We start from the raw sequence: 13,660 nt of genomic DNA, 5'->3' as shown, positions 1-13,660 counted from the left end.
TTACAAAGTAATGGATAAAACCCAAGATAATGCAACTTATTTTATCCTGTGATTCTACAAAGTTCAAAAACATCTGAGCAACAAAACAAGAGAGAAAGAAAAGAACTTCTGGTATTTTGATTTCCTAAGTCAATTGAAGGTCTACCGAAATACAGAAATTTCTAATTTTTGAATATTTGGTGGTGAGATGGGAATTTCTTGAGAGTTTGCTATAAGCTCATTGGTTTTTACCTTGATTTTTATTCATTAATTTGCCTTATGGTAACACTTGTAATGCACAGGCATCCATCATATTTATCTAATTAAGGATATATTTAGAGCAAGCCTGGACGATTCGTGGTCTCCATTGTGTCCCTTGTTGCCATCAGCAATGACATGTCACTTACACAAGGAGGGATAATTAGTCTTCCCACAATTTCCCTTGGCACATTTGGGAGCTTGGAATTTTACTCAAAGCATCACGAAAGCTTTATGTTAGGGTATATATGTATTTTTGCTTGGCTCTACAGCAGGAAATTTGGTTGAAGGCAAAGAAAAGTGTCAGGCTGGGAAGGCTCTGTGTTAAGTCTCAGCTCTGTCACTTACTAGCCCTCTTGATGCTATGGACTGGCAGGTGGCCTGTTTGCTGACCTGCCCTGTGTCTGAGGCATAGAGGAAGCTGAAGGAGGCAGAAAAGCCAACTAACATGCCATTCTTTTGTGATAGAGGACCATATGCTTTTTTTTTTCTTTTTACAGTTTAGAAATGACTCATCATACCTGAAACCTTGGGGTCCAGAAGACGCACTTGATCAGACCCAACCTTTGGAAGACCCACTCGGCCATTTTCCACTTGGTGTCCCGAGACTAGGAACCTGGGGTGAGTTGTCCTTTCTTTCTTCTGAGGTGCTACCCCCTGTGCTGCCGGGGGCTGTATCCATATTTTCCTTGTGTAATCATTCCTTCAAGATGTTTATCAACGCCCGCTCTGCGTGGGTTGGCTGGGGAAGGCTGAATGGTGAGTGAAACAACCGTGTGTACTCTGTGGAGATACCAGTGTCCCGAGGGAATGCCAGTGCAAAGGTCCAGGGGCGAGAAAGAGCTGAATGCATGGGAAGTGGTTGTCCGGATACAGACCCGGAGAGGAGGTCATTCATGTCCTTACAGGCTGTGGATAAGGATCTTAAGTCTTAAATCCGGGCAGTGGATGGAGAGCAGTGCAGATCTTAGATAAAGGAGTGACAGGATCAAATTTGCCTTCTACAAGGATTACACCATGTAGCCTGGATGAACGGCCGTGGTGCCTTGGACCAGTGTTTGTGGTGGAGATGAAGGACATTGGAAAGCTTCTAGATGCATTGGGGCAGTAGGTTCTGCCAGTTGTGATGGGCTGGGCAGGAAGAAGTGTGAGAAGGAGTGACAAGCTGGCTTTTGGTGGCGAGCAGAGGCAACATGGTGGAGGGGGAGGCACCGTTTCCTCCGACGAGAAAGACTGAAAAAGAATCAGATTTATGGGTAAGACTTGGACTCAGTTTTGCCCTGATGCTAAGTTTTCAGTTTGAGTCACACCCAAACACGGGAAGATTAGCAGATGGCCAAGGGCAGGGTTCAGGAGAGAAATCTGGGCTGGCTTGCTCATTCCTTTATTCTCAGGTTTGAGGGTTCTCATGTGGAGGCGTGGTCTAAACACAGGGCAGGGATGCACATTGTGTGATCATGAGATGACTTTGGGGGTGAGGTTAATAGCTGCTGCTTTCTGCAAAAGGCTTTCATGTGCTAAGTGGCTGCCCAGGCAGTCGCTGCCATGGTTGTTAGTCAAGCATTTTGAGCACGAAGCAGAAGGTAACCAGCTGATCCTTTTTAGTGCCTCTGTCTAAGCTTGGTTTTGGGGTTGGTCCTGATAAAATACTGGGTGTAAGTCTCACATGCCAGTAAACAGGGTGGTTAGGATGACGGTGATGGTGGACATGGTTATATGGGGGTGATGGTGGCGGTGATGGTGTTGATGCTGGTAGTGGTGATCATGATGCTGGTGGTGGTGGTGATGGTGATGGTGGTGGCAGTGGTGGCAGTTATGGTGATCGTGATGGTGGTGATGCTGGTGATGGTGGTGGTCATGGTGGTGATGTTGACGATGGTGATCATGATGGTGGTGATGGTTATGGTGATCGTGATGGTGGTGATGCTGGTGATGGTGGTGATGGTGGTGGAAATCAGAGTGATCATGGTCGGGTTGGTGAAGACGGTGACAGGAATGGACTCCGCCGGTATGTGTTCAGTAGACTTGAGTTCACACCCAGTCCCCTGATTTCTATTTTATGTGTTCATTTTCCTGGCAGGAGGCAGAAAGAGCCTGTGTGTGAAACTCAGCTGTTTCAGATTTAGGATATGTACTTGGTAACCATTTGTTCTCATTACTACAGAGCCAAAAACATTTCGTCATTCAGTTAGTAAATGCAGGGCCCTGGGAGATGGGAATACGCCCAGAAAACACTCCCAGACCTTCTCTCTTTCATTATTATTGGTATAACCGTGTCTGTTTCTACAGTGGATGTCATTTATAACAAGAGATGTTTATCTGTGTGCCCTCAACAGACAAATTGTGTCATTAGGAACACTTTCTCTTTTCTCTCGTGTCTGAACTGAGTGATGTGCATCATTACTAGTGTGTAATTCTTTCAAGTTCATTTATTCTGGGTGCTCTCTGGTGCCCAGACGTTACTCGGCTCTCTTAGGGGTAATAGACAGGTTATTTCAAAAGCTTAATACTTTTTTGGATGTTTTTTTATTTTGGTCGTCCTGGGGTTGAAAGCGACAGAAAGGAGTGATATGCATGTGTGTGGATCTTTTCTATATTCGGAACGGGCTGATCTTTTTTATTTTTTCTGATAGATTGTTGGCTGCTCGGGATCGCAGATGCACCATTAAGTTATTGCGTTTAAATTTAGCTCTTGTTCTCACTTTGGAAGGGAATGGAATGTTTGAATTATTTCACCGTGAAGGGAGAGCAATTAGAAAATAGGTCCTCATGGCTTTTCGAAACAGGAGGTCTAGCCAGTGGGTCTCAGCGGGGGCTGAGGCTCACTGAGAGGTCCCTCGGCCTGAAGGAAGTGAAAAGGACCTTAAAAACGCTTTAATGACTGCAGGGTTTAGGCTCTCTGAGGGCAGCAATTTACCTATAAATCTGCAGTGATCTTTATTCTCAACACCACTACATCCTTCCCTCCAGCTGGGGTTGGGTCCCCTCTGTGTAAATAAATCATTAAAATAAACACAGAGTCACGTGTCACAGAGGTGTGTCAAGGCAAGAAGCTCAAACCCATATAGATCTGTGGGCAATCACTGTGCACCACTGTATGTTCTCTCCCGAATTTGCAGATGACCTCTCCCCCAGATCTACACACGTGCACACACAGTCACACTGTCTTGGTATGTGGATGCATCTGCATCTGTGTGGTGTGTGTCTAAGCACGTGCACACTCTGCCCTGATACTCTTACAATGAGTGTGTCATTGCTCAAGCAGTAAATGAATATATTCAATTTGTAAAAACCTGAGTGTCTTTACTCTCTCGCTTTCACTGAGCTAGCCACTGTCAACGGTTAAGTCCTTTTGGATCCTGTTCTGCATATTAATATGTGTGTGTGTGTGTGTGTGTGTGTGCATGCGCACAGCTGCGGAAATTCAATTATAATATATGTGCTTCAAAAAAAACCATATGGATTTTTCTGCAGATTCGTATTTTTCTGGTTTTAGACTGTTTCTCCGAGATCTTTCCATGTTAGCGTATTAGCAGACTACCTCATACTGTAGAGAGTTTGCGTGTTATCCAGTGGTAACTCTATAACAGTGTCTTGGCTTGGTCCTTCCAGAACAAACCCGACCTAGGGATTCAGGTCGACTGGCTTAGCTGCGTGGGGATGCCAGGAAACTTGGGAGCACAGTGGGGAAGCCGGGCAGCAAAGGAAGGAAGTCAGGGCAGGCCAGGCCATCCAGCTGTGTCCACTGCGGGCTGTGGGGCTCCTCCATCCTGTGGGGACACTCCCAGAGACAGCAGGACACATCATGGACTCATCCTATCCGAGGGAGGGGGTCTGGGGTGTTTAGGCACCGCCGACACCCTGCTGCTCTGGGCTGGGCTGTACACACCTGCTCTCAGGTCTTGCTCGCCCACAGGCGTTGGTGGTGAACAGTTTTTCTGTGTGTGCGGACGTGCTGCGAGGGGCTCTGGGCGGTCGGCCTGGCTGCTGAGCGTCCGACAGCGCTCACTGTTAATACGCACCTATTTAATGAACTAATGGCCCATTAACCAGCCATGGTTAACCACGTTTAAGGACGACCCACAGTGCCACAGTGACATCTTCATCCGTCCTTACCTGCATGCACATTATTCCAGAACATCTACAAGTGTGCGTGTACTTCTACGTGCACAGAAATGGATAGAAAAGTTAAAGTTTAAAAAGCCGACTGTGTTTGTTTTAGTTATAATCCGCTTTTTAAAATTTTTATTTCATTTTTAATTTTTATTCATATATTTTTAAAAGGTTTTTCTTTATTTTTTCGATAGAGATCACAAGTAGGCAGAGAGGCAGGCAGAGAGAGAGGGGGAAGCAGGCTTCCTGCTGAGCAGGGAGCCCGATGTGGGGCTCCATCCCAGGATCCTGGGATCATGACCTGAGCTGAAGGCAGAAGCTTTAACCCACTGAGCCACCCAGACGCCCCTATTTTTTATTTTTTCAAGGTAAGAGTTGATGGCATTTTAAAAATTAACATATAATGTATTATTTGCCCCAGGGGTACAGGTCTGTGAATCGTCAGGCTTGCACAGTGCACAGCGCTCACCACAGCTCTTACCCTCCCCGCTGTCCATCGCCCAACTACCGCATCCCTCTCACCCCCTCCACTCGGGCAACCCTCAGTTTGTTTCCTGAGATTAAGAGTCTCTTAGGGTTTGTCTTTCTCCCTGGTCCCGTCTTGTTTCATTTTTCCTTCCCTTCCCCCCATGACTCCCCACCCTGCCTCTCGGATTCCTCATATCAGGGAGATCATATCATATGAACCGTCTTTCTGTGATTGATGTATCTTGCTCAGTATAATACCCTCTAGTTCCATCCAGATTGTTGCAAATGGCAAGATTTCATTTTTTGATGGCTGCATAGGATTCCATGTATATTTACCACATCTTCTTTATCCATTCATCTGTTGGTGGACGTCTGGGCTCTTTCCATAGTTTGGCTATCATGGACATTGCTGCTATGAGCATTGGTGTGCTCGTGTCCCTTCGGATCACTGCGTTTGTATCTTTGGTGTAAATACCCAGTAGTGCGATTGTTGGGTCGTGGGGTAACTAATTCTGTTGTCAAGTTTTTCCTTATTTATTTGAGAGAATGAGAGGGCCAGCAGGTAGAGGGGCAGAGGGAGAGAGAGACTCTCCGGCAGGCCCCGGATACATGCAGAGCCTCACACGGGGCTTGATCTCATGACCCCGAGGTCACGAGCTGAACTGAGATCGTGAGTTGGTCACTTTACTGATGGTGCGAGACCAGGGCCCCATAATCTGCTTTTTAAAGTCTGCCGTGCGTCATGAGTCTGCCTGGTTGCAGGGACCGCTCCGTATTCGTGTACGGGCCGTGGTCTAATCTCCTGACTTCGCACATCGTAGGCGATCGGTCAATATTTGTTGAGGCCAGGAGTCACTCATGTGGGGAGGAAATGACCTAGCCTTATCTTGGAAGTTCGGCCCAAACCATCTGCTCTTTTGCTACATCTCAGATAAGTTGTATCGCTCCTTCCTCCTGGGGTTGAGAGGTGAGAACAGGTGAGAACTGTTTCTCCCAGAACTGTTTCTCCCAGCCGGGAGCTCTTGGAACAGCCCGTGGAGTCGGAGAGGGAGCGAAACCCTCTTCTCTGCTTCTGTGGAGAATTTTGTCTGGACAGGCCTGGGATGGACTGCTGGGCTGTGACTGTTGGGCTGGTGATGGCAATATGGAAATCCAGCAGTATTTCTGGAATCTTCTACAGGTTACAGAATAGACAAAAACAGCCAACGAGACCCAGATACAGTCATATATTTACTTGGGGGAAAAAAGGAATTATGTATTAGAAAAATTTAACTATCACTTAACCAGTGATTTCATGGTGGCAATATAAAGCTTCCTTTTTCAGTGTATTTCTTTCTTTCTTTCTTTCTTTTTTTTTTTTTAAGATTTTATTTATTTATTCGACAGAGAGAGCACAAGTAGGCAGAGTGGCAGGCAGAGGGAGAGAGAGAGAAGCAGGCTCACTGATGAGTAGGGAGCCTGATGTGGGGCTTGATCCCAGGACTCTGAGATCATGACCTGAGCTGAAGGCAGAGGCTTAACCCACTGAGCCACCCAGGTGCCACTTGCAGTGTCTTTCTATCTGTAAAACACTCCTGCTTGTTTACGGAAGAAGAGTAAGTTAATAGTTGGCACACAGAGGTGGTAAAACTCGTGAGGTTTGGGGAAACCAAGGCAGCCACAGTCTTGTGAGCTGCAAGCAGCCCCCATGCCTAGGACTGTGGCTGAGACAGCCTCTAGATATCGCTGGCCCTCCGGTTCCGGGGCCTCGCTTACAGGACAGACTGTCTCGGCATAATGTCGTTTGTGTGGAAATGTCTTGTTACAACGGTTCTTAATGTCATTACCCTTCATGACTAACACAATTATGTATTTTAAATTCCATTTTCTTTCGTTCTCTTTTTTTTAAATAGACAACACAAAGTGGAACGGGCTCTGTTGATATGGAAATCTTGGTGCCCTTCTCAGGGCAAGCAGGTGGTGCCGGTGGGTCATTCACACACACACGGCCCATGCGGTAATGGTCCTCGGCTGGCCCACCAGGGCAAGGGAAAGCAAAAGGGAGTGCAAATGTGATTGGCAGGGGCTTCAGGAACTGCTGTGAAGCTTGCACTTTCAGCTCTGGCATATGGGTCTTGACAGCGTCTGTTTCACTCTGGTCTCTTGGCAAACCCAGACCCTGCAATGAAGTTTGCTTGGCTCCTTTTTTTTTTTTTTTTTTTCTTCCCTATAGAGAAAGGAGGCTGCTGTGTAGCTAAGAAAGGTCTTTGGGGGCTATGCTTTATGCTATTGTATTTGTCACGGAAAGTTAATGGACCGGTACAATTGAAGAGAGGGTAGTGTTAACTTCAGGAATGGCTTGATCCAGGAGCTCAAACAATGTTTTGGGAATTTCAGTTTCCTCTGTGTTGGTTTTAGTTTTAATCAGAGCCCCTCAATCATGGATTTAGCATTTACAGGCCTGGTGCTCTTTCCCCACCATCTTGACACATCTACAGGTAGGCTCAGACAGGCGGGCAGAGCTTCATACTGTCACAGCTTGGGCTCCCTGCTTTGCGGTAATGGAAGTCTATCACCTTAACACTCATCTTTCAGAAGACCCATTTCTTGAAGCTCTGTGATCAAGCTCAAGACTTTCCAAGCTCCCCCAGGGTAATCACCGTAATCACCCCCTCTAGAAGAATGACCATGCTCCCTCTTTACCGCCAGGCCACCTCGTCCTCCTGTGGAGGGGTCTATGCCTGTGCATGCCTCTTCAGCCAGTCAGCCAGGGCCTGTAGGTTCCCATGTGTTCAGTGGGTTGTGTGGGCAGCCACTCTGGATCACATGGAGGTCTGCGGTGAGTTGAACTGTATCTTCACAAAGATGTTGGAGTCCTAAAGCCCAAGACTTCCAATCTTTTCAAAGTTAATTAAGTTAAGAGGAGGTCATTTGTGGGGAACCTGATCCAATGGGACTGGTATCCTTATAAAAGGGGAAATTTGGCCATTTAGACAGATGTGTGCAAGGAGATTGCCATGGGAACGGGAAGAGACCATGGGAATGCTTCCACAAGCCAAGAAATGGCCACGGACCACTGGCCAACACTAGAGGCTGGGAGAAACGCCTGGACCGGATCCCTGACTTTGGGCGTCCAGAGCTGGGATCCAGTAGATTTCTGTTTGGAGAGCTCTGTCGCAGCAGCCCTTGCAGGGTCACTGGGCAGCAGCAGTATAACTGAATTCTGTCTCAAGCAGTGGACATTTCTAGAGGAAGCAGCAGGAAGGAGAGGTTCTAGGAATCTCTGCAGGGGCGGGTATGAAGGGATTGTCCTCTACGAGATCCTGCCAGGGGACATCTGCTCCAGCCGCTGGTGGTGGTCTTTGGGTCTCTCTGATCAAGACCTAAGTTTAAGGGGCTGATGTTCAGTTGGCCGGGCTGGGCTCAAGAAATAAGTGCGGGACCCCTGTCTGCCTTTCTCAGCAGATCCTTCAAACACAGCCGTGGTGCATGGCCCGAAGGAAAGTGAGTGGGGCCCACAGTCCTCCACTCCCATTGTCGCAGGGACCCGAGAGCCTCCTGGTCCGCGTTGAATTGCTGGGGTCGGGGAGAGGCTCTGGAGAGATGCTGCCGGCCTATGATGCCTCCGAGAGCATGGCGGCCGGGAGAGTTCTGTCCCACAGGTCGGTTTGTTTGCTCCTGGAAACAAAGGGCCAAGGACAGTGTGCCCCCCACTGGGTGACTTCCTTAGTGACCATGTCCAGTTGCCGTGTCTAGACTAAAGGCGTTTTGGATTTGCTGCCCAACGTGGACTTGTCCCTGTCACCAATTAGTCACCAGGCAACAGTGTGTCTGCCCCGCGGAAGCTCTTAGCAGGGCCCAGCCAGCGGCCCGGGACAACAGAGAGCCTTCAGGTTCCAAGAGGAGACTGCCAAGGAACGTGAGGGCGGGTGTAGCTGCGTGTTTAATCCGTGGCCGCAGACTGTGTCTGGTTCCTGTGACGACAGGCCTTTGTTAGAGGAAGGATCCTTCCTCATTAGTCTCTCCAGAAAGAAGTGCCCGTGCCTTTCCTGCTTCCCATGAAAGCATCCCAGGCCTCTTAATCCAGAACTATGGCTTTCTAGGTTGATTTCTCCTTGATTTCAAGGAGATTTCAATCAATGGCTTTCTCCTTGATTTCATTCCCCACTGGGTTGGTGCAGGTGAACTCCAGCAGAAGCTCCCAACTCTGCAAACCTGGGAGGTGTAGGTTTCTCAGGGCGTGGGAGTGTGCTTCCCAGGGAACCAAGAAGCCAGGGGGACACAGCGGTGGTGTGGTTGGTGAATGGCATCAGTATTTCCAGCAACCGGAATGTTTTTCTTACACATTGTGAGCACAGAAGCTTCCAGAGTACTTGGGTCATGGATTGGAGGAATACTAGCCCAGAGGAGGACATACTTCTCTTCCCAGGTAGCTTCCTACAAGGTAGTGTTTTTTTTTTTTTTTTTTTTTTTTAAACAACTGTTTTTTTAAACAACTTAGAGCATCAGCTCTAAGCCCGTGAACTTGTGGCTTTTAGACAGACTCCTCTCTGATGAAAGTGAGTGGTGAGTTTCAGACTCCCTGCCTTCCCTGCTCTCCAGATGGCCTGTGTCACCCTGACGGTGCGTGGGAGCGGAGACTGTCTTCTGCCCCCTTCCTGCACAGCCTTCCACATGCCTAGGGTGGCTGGGAGTCTCACGGCAAGGTTATTTACATCATGAAGCTATACAAAAATGTTTCTGTCTCTACACTTTAGACGAGATCGGGCGCGTTCAGGGTGGTATGGCCATAGACTGTCTCTACACTTTCGAAGAAGTCTTTTTACCTGTGATCCCTGGTGAAAACCCATCCCCGTCCGGATGTTTGTTCAAACTTGGCTGAGAAGTGTGAGAAGCCACGAAGCCCCCTGGGGGAGGGCAGGGAGCTGGGGGCAGACAGGAGTCGGCTCACGTGCCCGGGGATGAGGAACAGGAGCCCTGAGCACTCCGCGTACCAGGGACATCTAGGATGGAAAAGCTAAGCTTGAGAGGAGCCTGTCTGTGTGTCTTCACTGAGAGGAGAGGGTAGGTAGACCCGAGTGCCTGGTCACCCATCTTGGTCACTGTCTCAGAACCCATCCTGCTTTGGGGGGACCATTCTGCCTTCATGAGATCCGTCGCTTGGGAAACTCTGTGCCCATTTAATTTGAGCGTTTCTTGCTGAAAATAATAGAAAACCCATTCCAGTTGGCTTAAACAAGACATAATACTCTGGCGGTGGGTGAAAGAAGAAGTCCAGGTGTGTGCGCCTCAGGTGAGGCCCATTACCTCACTGACCCGCACAGCCGCGTTGTCTCCCTCCTTCTGCTTTTGGAGCTGCTGCTTCTGCCCTGACATCTCTGTTCCCAGGAACTGCAAGGTGGTGGCTGTCGTGGGTGGCCTTCTGTACATCCTGCCCCCAAATAAAGATGTTCAGATCCCAGCCCTTGGTCCCCGTGAATGTAACCTCACTCAGAAATAGAGTCCTTACCGACGTAATGAAGATGTGAGTTAAGTGTGGGTCCCAAATCCCATGACTGGGAGCCTCATAAGAAGGTCATGTGAAGTCACAGAAATGCAGTATATTTCTCTGTTCAAATGGGTAAGTACAGATAAGATGGGCTATTGGGGTTCAAAGGATGGTTAGCCACAATGGTATTGGTTTCCAGGGAAGGAACAGTCAACTCAATCTGGTGTAAGAAACATAGGGTATTTATTGAAAGAAGGATTTCAGGCATTCTTGGATCCAGAGGCTGAAGTGATGTCACCAGGGTTTATAGTCTTTTTCCTTTTCCTGCCCCCTCCTGTTTTCTGGAGCGGCTTCCTCTCAGCAGGCTCCTTCCCCCGTGGTGGCCACCAGCAGCCCTAGGCTGAGCTCTTCTAGCAAACTGAAATGAGAAGAAAAGAAGCTTCTTCTTACCAGTGGTTCAACAGAAGTCCCAGGATCATCTCTGAAGGGACAATCTGGGCAATCAACCCAAGACCTAGTCTCTTCCTTGAACAATGATTTGGGTGAGGATAATTGGCACCTTGGCCAGGTTGGGGTCATGTGCCCGCTGAGCAGCAAGTTCCCAGAGGGAAATTGGGATATTAGAACCCGAAGCATGGGGAACACATGCAGAGCAAACCAAGACAGATTCTTCATAGAGATAAAGAGACTATGGGTCAGGGTGACCAAGGAGGGCTTCCTGGAGGAGGAGAACCAGAGGCCCTAGAGAAGAGGTTGTATAAAGGCATAAAGACAAAGGGGACAAATCAATTATCAGACTTTATCTAGCGCTTCTGCTCTGTGTACTGTGGAAGACTGAGGAAGGACTAAGGCACGACTAGCTGCTGAATGGATCTGATATCGTAAGACAGCCACAGGGGTTCAGAAAAGTGATCTCTAGCCATCCTGCCGGCACAGGAAGAAGGGGAGAAGCCAGCAGGATCGTTATGGACTTTCAGAGCAGGTGGCTGGAAACCTATGGTTTTGGAAGATATATAATGAGCTCATTTGTTTCACAAATATTTATTTACGAGAATCACTACTTCTCTGACCTTTGCCCTATCAGCAACTTCACTACCGCTTCCCATATTATTCTATATCCTTTACTGTTAATGTACTGTTTCAGTCTATTCGAAAAAGAAACGGTGTATCACCAGAGTAAGTGGGACATCCTGCTGGAAATACAAGGTAACAAAACACTAGTTAAAGTCAGCACGGGGAAAGCCACACTGTTACTCAGATCGAACTGGATTCTGGGGACTAGCCAGGTTTCCACCGAAATGTTTCAGAGTCCAATACATTTTGGCACCAACAGAGCCCTCCTCATTGAAAAAAATAAATAGGAGAGAGAATATTGAGTTGATGATGATCTTATGATCTGCAAATCAATGATTAATGAAGTGTCTGCCGGGTGTGTCCTTGAAAATACCATGGGTGCCATGAAGGACCCATCTCATGTTCACCATATGCCTTTCCTTTGGAGAAGGTGGATGGCTCTCATCTCAGCTGGAGGTTCGGTAAAGTAGGCAGAGGGCTCCTGGCCATACCAGGCATTTAGGTCGAATGTGTACTCTCTGACATTCTCAGCAGGTGCCTTGCGCTCTCACGGGTCTACAGATAGACCCAAGTCCTGAATTAATAGGAAGTACACAAATTCAGTTATGTCGGCGGAATGGGCACAGCTCAGTTGTCTGGGCAGCTTGGAGATGTTGTCCTGTGGTTAGAAAAAGACTAATCAACTGACTTGCAGATCTCTGGGCCATTTTAGAACTCTAAGCTCACTGATCCCTAAAGCAATTTTGCAAATGAAGAATTAAGGATGTTCTCAGGGCCCTGAGTTAGCAGTTTGTTTGCCTACCACTGTATCGGGGATGGGGCTTAATCTGTTGTCCACATAATCATTCATGCCCCTTTTGTAATCAGTACCTCATCCTTCCCCTTAATTACATCCCCTGCTTCTTTAATCAGGTCAACACAAAAAGTCCTTCTCAGAGAAAATCGGGTTAAATGTTAGCTTGTTAATTACCCCTTAAAAAAGAATGGGCACATCCTCGGGGGTTTCATCTCCTGCTGCAGGCCGGGCCCTATGCCAGTGAGTAACGTGGAGGCCAACTATTGTAGGGACATCAGGAGGTCCTTCCTGGCATTGGTCCCCTCTGTCAGCAGGGGTGGAGTGGGGGAGTAAGAGAGCATGGGACCAGAGAGGGAGGGCCTCCTCCATGCTGCCTGCACCACAGCATCTCGAGCAGAGGGGGAGAGCTGCATGGTGGCTCATGCCCATGTTCTTCTGGGATGGAGGAATGAGCCTCCAGGGGCCTGGTGTCTTAGGCGGAGGGTGCTGGAGGTTTGCGAGGGCCGGTCCACGACTCCCTGTAGCTTCTCAATTCACGAGGCTTGCATGAAGCAGATGCTTCCCCGACTCTAGAGATCGAACATGTGACCTGGGCCAGCTATCAGGGGCCTTCTGCCTCTCTAGACGCTGTCAGAGCCATACATGTGGCCTGAGTCAGTCCAATCAGAGTGGCTTTTGGGATTGTTGCCATGCTGCCATAGAGGTATTCTCTGTCTCCTACTGGGTGTACATAAGAAAGCTGAAAACGCCTGGGTCGATCAGCAGCTAGCCTGGAATCATGTGGGGAGTGAGGTGTTGAAACCAGCTCTGAGGAAGGCAGCCCAGATCCATGGGAAGAAATAGCACTGTTATCTGAGCTTCTTGATCTAGCCCTACCTGAAGCCCTTTTCATTGCTCTTAGCAACCTCTAAGATGTCCTAACCAGCACACATGACACCACCAAACCTCTTGCCCGTCGCAGATTCTCCAGGTGCTCCTTCCTGCCCAACCCGGTCTCTGCCTCTGAGTCCTCAAGGCTGTGCTCTAGGCAGCCTCTAGCCTCTAGCATTAAGGAAAGCTGACGCAGGATGAAACCCATCACTTCTGCCCACAGATGGAACTCATGTGTCGCTAGACCAGACCTCTTATTGAGTGCCCCGCTCACACCCCAGGGCAGTATTTGCTAGGAAAACACAGTATAGTTTCTGCTGAAGGGAAGCATACCCTTTGGACGTGGGCAGACCTGGGTTCAAATCCTGCATCCCTTACCAGCTACGGAATGTGGGCTTGTGCCTCATGTCGCTGCCTGTTTAAGGACAGGTTCACGCTTCTCTTGGAGGAGCTAATGCAGCAGAGCCCAGAAAAGGGACACTAGACATCCTCTGCTCTTGGACCAAGAGCCCAGACTGTCGGCCCCTTAAAAAATTCAACATATTTGTGCGAGTGTGTGCGTGGGAGTGCTTCCCTCTCAGGCCGGGCCAGAGACTCACATCTGTTGAAGGGGAGCAAGCTGATGCCTTTGTCCA

The sequence above is a fragment of the Mustela lutreola genome, chromosome 11 (genome assembly GCF_030435805.1).
Source record: "Mustela lutreola isolate mMusLut2 chromosome 11, mMusLut2.pri, whole genome shotgun sequence".
NCBI lineage: Eukaryota > Metazoa > Chordata > Mammalia > Carnivora > Mustelidae > Mustela > Mustela lutreola.
Note: the sequence above shows the minus strand (reverse complement) of the source record.